The 7,092-nt window shown below is 36.6% G+C and overlaps 1 pseudogene; it reads left to right on the top strand.

Moving 5' to 3' along the window:
- Nucleotides 1-4,230: 4,230 nt before the first annotated feature.
- Nucleotides 4,231-5,288, top strand: LOC101975607 (RWD domain-containing protein 2B pseudogene; annotated as a pseudogene).
- The last annotated feature ends 1,804 nt before the right edge of the window (nucleotides 5,289-7,092 follow it).

Here is a 7,092-nt window from a genome sequence, read left to right as displayed (position 1 = left end):
ATCCCTTCCACAACACCTTACAGAAAATTTGTGCCGGTGCTTCTGATAGAGCCTGAGTCACATTATTTGGACCTTCTTAAAACAGGACAATTTAGATGTAATCGTTGTTCCTGTACACACACACACACACACACACACACACACACACATTTCAATTAGAAATGTCTTACTTTTTTGGTTACTCTTAAGAATTTTCCCATAGGTTATTTTGTTCTCGGTGTTTCCACGGATAGATCAGCTCCTGCAGGAAGAGAAGTGCCTATCCTGATGGTCCAGAAGTGGGAAGTTTGGATTAATGTCATGCTTTTTTCCAACCTTTCTGGATGGCACCTGCTTCTCTAAAGAATGCTCCATTTATCCATGTTCCTATGCAGCTAAACGCCCCGTGGGCCCGTAAGTGGTCTGAAAGCACCATGCTTCCTGAGTAATCGGTTTTCCAGCTGGGAGCAGATGGCTTTTACTTCACACCATCATGGGCCAATTCTTAACAGCTGCTGAAATAGGATGAGATAACCATGGCTGCTATTTGAGAAATCTTAGAGATGTAGAGTAAATAGGCTGCCTAACATTGAGAACAACTATGTGTCTCATCTTTGTATCTGGGAGCAGGGTGTTTTTGTTGTAGTGTTCCCAAATAGAGGTGGCAACATTCCTAATGTTAGACCTACTTACTTTAATTTCCAAATTCTTACTTTGCCAAACTCTCCTGTGTGTGGTGTGTGTGTGTGTGTGTGTGTTTGTGTGTATGTGTGTGTGTGTGTGTATCTCCAATCTGCCACAGCTTAACAGAAGAAAGGTGTAATCAGACTCTAACACTTCTCTTTCCAAAATTTTATTCCTGAATTTCATATAGACTTGAAACACAATCACACAGTTCCTTTTGAATGACAGAACAATATTTTTTTTATAGGAATCCAGATAATGACTATCTACAGTTTCCCTGCTATGGTCTGAATATTTCTGTTACCTCCATATTCATATGTTGAAATCCTAACCCCTAAAGTGATAGTATCAAAAGGGGCTTATTAAGGCAGAGGGTCTTAATGTAAGAGATTAGTACCCTATAAACGGGGTGCCAGAGCGCTGCCTCAGCCATTCCACCAAGTGGAGACACAGCCAGAAGGCACTATCTATGAGAAACACTGCCTGACTGGATATCAAATCTGCTATCACCTTGATCTTGGATTTCCCAGCCTCCAAAACTGTGAAAAAAATAAATTTCTGTTGTTTATAAGCTACCCGGTTGTGTTCGTCAGCTTTTTGTCACTATGACCAAAATAAATGAAAAGAGAAATTTAGAGGAAGAAAAACCTATTTGAGCTTTCAAAGGTTCAGTCCAGAGCCAGCCAATTCCACTGCTCTGGGCCCAGGGTGAGGTCAAGCACCATGGCAGAAGGGTAACAGCAGAGGAAAGGTGCTCAGATCATGGTGTCTGGGAAGCAGAGCAAGCAGGACGGAGCCATAAGAAAAACACGAACCCCTCTAGGGCATACCCCCAGTGACCCACCTCCCCAACCCTCTTCACCCATCAATGATTACCATCCAGTTAGCCCAACAAAGCCAGGATGGACTGAGTTAGAATAATCGCACCTCTCAATATTCCTGCATTAACACAGGAGCTTTTGTGGGACACCTGATGGATGTACCCAAACTGTAACATCAGTTTATAGTATTTTGTTACAGCAGTCCAAACAGGATAAGAAAATCCCAAATGAACCATTTTGCCATGTAACAAATCTTACTGTAAGAAGGGATCATATATGCCAAAATACTCTCATTTACATTCCAAATGAATGGGTGAGGACATACCTGCACATTGTGTAAGGCAGTACCTAATTATATCTGATGTATATTCTTCACAAATATTAACTTTGATCCTGGGAATGAATGAACTTCTAGAGATGTTTTCCCCGAATCAAGCAAGATAGGAAATTTATGCAGTGGTAACAAGCAAGTTCAAGTCAGTGTCTTTACACATGACTCACTTGTTATTATCAACTTCTGTTCATTAGGTATCAGCGTGTTGCCCGCAACTGGGACCTGGCTATTAGTGTAGCCCCTTTTGGAATAGTGGCAGAGTACCTTAGACAATTTGAGGAAGTGCCTACTAAAGCTCTGATTGAAATTGTAATACATAACTTCCACTGAAATTCCATTAATCAATGAAAGTCACATTTGGTATCTGAGTTTCACATGGTAGAAAGGTGTGATTCTGCCATAGAGACCCAAGTATGGTGGATACTTAAATAACTACCACAGCCCATCTCTCTTTTTTTGTGTGATTTTTTTTTTATTGGTTGTTCAAAACATTACAAAGCTCTTCATGGAATGTGCAGGGAAATGGATGGCACTAGAGCAGATTATGCTTAGTGAAGCTAGCCAATCCCTAAAAAACAGATACCAAATGTCTTCTTTGATATAATGAGAACAACTAAGAACACAGCAGGGAGGAAGAGCAGCCCATCTCTCTTACCACCAAATATTTATTCCATTTTTGTACACAGAAAATATATTATCCCTTCAACAAAGAATATTATCCCTTCCCCAAGTTATTAGCCACAGATGCAAGCTCCAAATCCAGCTTCTTTGAGTGATGTCTGGTATTCTTCTTATCTGGTCTGAAGGTAGCTCCTTTTGTTCCAAAGAACAGTGACTGAAAAGGACAAATTATCTTCCCTGTCACAGACTCAATATTCAGTGGAGAAATGAAGACAGGACAATAGCCATAAACTTTCCCATTAAGAGTGGGAGATAGAACAGTCACTAGTTTATAACGAATTCCAAAGTTTTAACTGTGTGGGCATTGTGAGGGGACTCACTCAGTACTGGCTACATAATTTGCAGAATCCAGTGCAAAGTGAAAATGCAGAGCTTCATGTTCAAACACATTTTAGCAGAGCTTTATACCAAGTATGGGTCTTTCTGATCCTGGAGCCCTGTCTGACTGCAAAGGTCATACAACCATGAAACCAACACTGAGCTTCCATTGGGAAGGGTAATGTTCTTTGATGAGGTTTAGATTCCTCCTATGACGGTGACTGCCTACTCTTCTTTGAAGCCTTTGTCTTCACCTTTTAGGAATTCTTCCATATTCAAATATTCTTTTTGGATGAATTTAAAGAGGGTATTGAGGAAAGTGATCTCTTGGGTGCTGAAAAGATTTCTGAGTCTTCCTGCTCATAAAAATTGAAGGCCCAAGTGTCCTTTTAACATTTGAAAAGTCAGCCTCTAAATTCAAGCTAGAGGATGTTGGGCATTATAACTTTAAGGGGACAGAATTCAGACCATAGCAGTTTGCAAATTCTTTATTCTGCATTCCCTTTTATTCCTGCATGAGTATAGACCAAGTCTTTTCTTAGATCTTCTGTTTCTTTCAGCTTCTTATCAAATTCCCAAGAGCATTATTCTTATCAAATTCCCAAGAGAATTATGCCAGAATTCTTATTTTTAATTTCTTCACCTAGAGCTAAGAGTTTATTCTGCAAATTACTGCTTTGCAAATTATAAAGGTGGTCATTTTAACAAAATATGATTTCTGTGTAAGGAAAATGGATATCCATCCAACCTCCAGTATTAATATCTTAACTACTCACTGTCTGGTCTTTAACTCAGTGCTATATATTTTAATTTTAAAAAAAATTATGGTAGAGTTCTAACACATTTCAAAGGGAAAGAATAACCTTTTAGACAAATAAATGGTTCTGGAGCAACTTTGGATCCACTTGCTAAATTTGGATGTGATGAAAAAGGAAATTGGACCTCTACTTCACACCACACATAAAAATTAATTCAAAATAGATCATAGACCTAAATATAAAAGTGAAACTCCAAAACTCTTAGAAGAATTCATAAGTGTACATTTTCATGACATTGAACTAAGCAATGATTTCTTAAAAATCACATCAAATTAAAAAAAATAATGGATCAAGGGGACTTCATCAGATTTTAAAAAATATCTGTGACTCAAAGGATACTGTCAAGAAAGTGAAAAAAAACCCCACAGAATGAGAGTAAACATTTGCAAATAATGTATTTCATAAAGGAGTTTCATTTAAAATATATGAAGAGCTCTTAAACCCAACTATAAAAAGATAAGCCAATTTAAAATGGGCAAAGAGATCAGAACCCTGTGCTTTAAAAAGCTAAGCTGCTAGGAGACCTGGTTCTACTCCGGAGGCTCGTGATTCATTATACATTTTAACAGCAATTTCTGAAATCTTGGGTGTGTATCCTGATCTTCAAACTAAGTAATGCCAGGAAGACATGAAGGTCAAAGCTTTACATATAATAGCTGCTTGATAAACTTTTACCAAAGATGAACAAGAATGATGTGAAGACACCATTGATTTAAATAATGATGACTGATTTCACAAAATAAAATCTTTTAAAGAAGAAACTTACAGATGTCCAAAAATGATTGAGATAGAGCAAGCAAGAGGCCTAGCTCTCTGAGTTAGACCTACTGGCCAGTATGTTTCCTGGGGAGAATGAGCTCATAGTGAATAGACCAACTGGCTTTAGCAGAACTGAAAGATTGTATTGAAAAGAAGACTATGGAGGATCGATCTTCAAAAGTTTACTATACCATCAATATGAGCCTAGACATATCTGAGAAATCAATGGAGATATTTTCTCTGGCCTGCATTCTTCTCTTTAAGTACCCTGAAGTTCTGCCTGAAATTACTGTCAGATCAGTATTATTAAGTAGATCCCAGCAGACCCAGCCGAACACAGATCTGACTGCATACCTGCAGGAGAATTGTCAAGGGGATGTCTGTATATTGAATGCCACTGAATGGGTTAGAGAATATACCTCAGGCTATGTCAGAAAAGATGTCCCATCTTCCCCCACCACAGAAAGTGCAGTGCAGCCAGTTGATCCCATTCTTACAAGACTTTGAATCTACAGCCATCACATCTACAACAAATGCAAAAGAAAGAATATTCTAGAGTGGGCCAAGGAGCTTTCCCTGTCTGGATTTAGTATGCCTGGAAAATCTGGTGTTGTTTGTGTGGAAGGTCCACAAAGTGCCTGTGAAGAATTCTGGTCAAGACTCAGAAAATTAAACTGGAAGAGAATCTTAATTCGCCATAGAGAAGACATTCCTTTTGATGGTACAAATGATGAAATGGAAAGACAAAGGAGATTTTCCATTTTTGAAGAAAAAGTATTCAGTGTTAATGGAGCCAAAGGAAACCACGTAGATTTTGGTCAGCTGTATCAGTTCTTAAATGCCAAAGGATGTGGGGATGTTTTCCAGATGTTTTCTGGTGTAGAAGGACAGTAACTAAGGAGAAGAGTATTTTGTATTTCGTCACTGTTGACTTTTTGTTTTTTCCCACTCTTTCTTAAGAGATGAAATAGTTTTAAGTTGAGTGCAGTGGCACACACCTATATTCCCAGTGACTAAGGAAGCTGAGGCAGGAGGATCACAAGTTCCAAGCTAAAAACTAAAAAAGGGCTGGGGGTGTAGATTTGTGTTGGATCACTTGCATGTTAGGGTAAAAATAAAGCAAGAAAAAGAAGTGTAGTTGATGAAAATGTCATGATTTAAGGAACTACATTTCAATTTTTAATCTTTAAATTATCAACAGAAATTTCTTGACATAAAAACTACCGATTTTGAAAAAGAATTTACTCATATAATGTTGGTAGCCCAACTTGTCAGCCATTCCCAACATCCCCTTTTCCTTTACCTGCTATCAATAAAGAAGTTGAGAAAGCTTAACTGCTCACCTTCGCAGCCTCTGTTATAGCTACATGTAGCCCTGGGACACATTTGCAGGATTTCTGGGAAAGATTTGCTTCTCAAATAGAAGTGATAAAAGTGGCTAAGCCATCTTTTTCCCTATTTTTGAAACAAATACTGAAGTTATGGAAGAAGCAGGAATGGTCCTTTCAAATGAGAAAGGAAGGATCATGGGAACCAAAGAGATACTAGTGCTTATCATGTTGGTCTGCTGATCCAGTACCATCCTCTGACTATCTGTAGATATCTTATTATGAAATAAAATCCAGTCTTATTTAAAAAAATAAAAATAAATAAAATGGGCAAAGAATTTGAATAGGTAGTTTTTTTTTTCAGAACATACATAAATGGCCATTAACTATGTAAAAAATATTACCATCATTTGTTTTCAAAGAAATCATACTGCCACATGACTTTATACCATTTACACGTGGCTGTAAATGCTGGCAAAGATGTGTAGGAATTTGAAAGTTCATTCATTGATGTTAGAAATAAAAAATAAAAAAATGGTACAGCCACATTGGAGACAGTTTGGCAATTCCTCAAAAATATAGATATAGAATTACCTTATAATGCAGTAATTCCATTCTTAGGTATGTATGTATGTATATATATATATATATATATATATATATATATACACAATACATATTATTTATATATATATTATATACATATAATATATATATAAAATGCATACCTACTAAAAAACTGTACATAAATATTCATGGAATTATTGTTAATAATAATTATAAAGTGGAAATGACCAAAATGTACATCAGCTAATGAATGCATAAACAAAATGTGATAAAACCATCAATAAAATAGTATTTGGCAATAAAAAGAGAATGAAAAACTAGTACATACTATAACATGGATGTACCTTAAAAATATTATACTAAGTTAAACAAACTAGTCATGAAGGCCACATGTTTATGATTCTACTTGTGTAAAATGTTCTGAATTGACATACACATTCAATTATTTGGCAATTCTTCCAAAATATAAATATAGAATTTATAGAATTCCTCCAAAATATAAATATAGTAATTCCACTCCTAGGTATATACACAAGTGAATATAGAATGCCAATTTTATTGCCAAACAGTCATTATAGGCTGTTATACTATGGTAATAATTCCATATTCTCCATGGCTTATAACAAATTTAGCTCTAATCCATGCTATTTGCTAACCATATATCTGAGATCCTGATCTGCTTCATTGTTACTCAGGCCAATTCAGAGATGCTATATGGAGCACTGTGGATCACTATGAAAAAGAAAAAGAATGTGGTGAAATGAACACTGGTTCTTGAAGCTTCTACCTGAAAATAACACACA

The sequence above is a fragment of the Ictidomys tridecemlineatus genome, chromosome 12, assembly GCF_052094955.1.
Source record: "Ictidomys tridecemlineatus isolate mIctTri1 chromosome 12, mIctTri1.hap1, whole genome shotgun sequence".
Taxonomy (NCBI): Eukaryota; Metazoa; Chordata; class Mammalia; order Rodentia; family Sciuridae; genus Ictidomys; species Ictidomys tridecemlineatus.
This window is presented reverse-complemented; position numbering and strand designations above follow the sequence as displayed.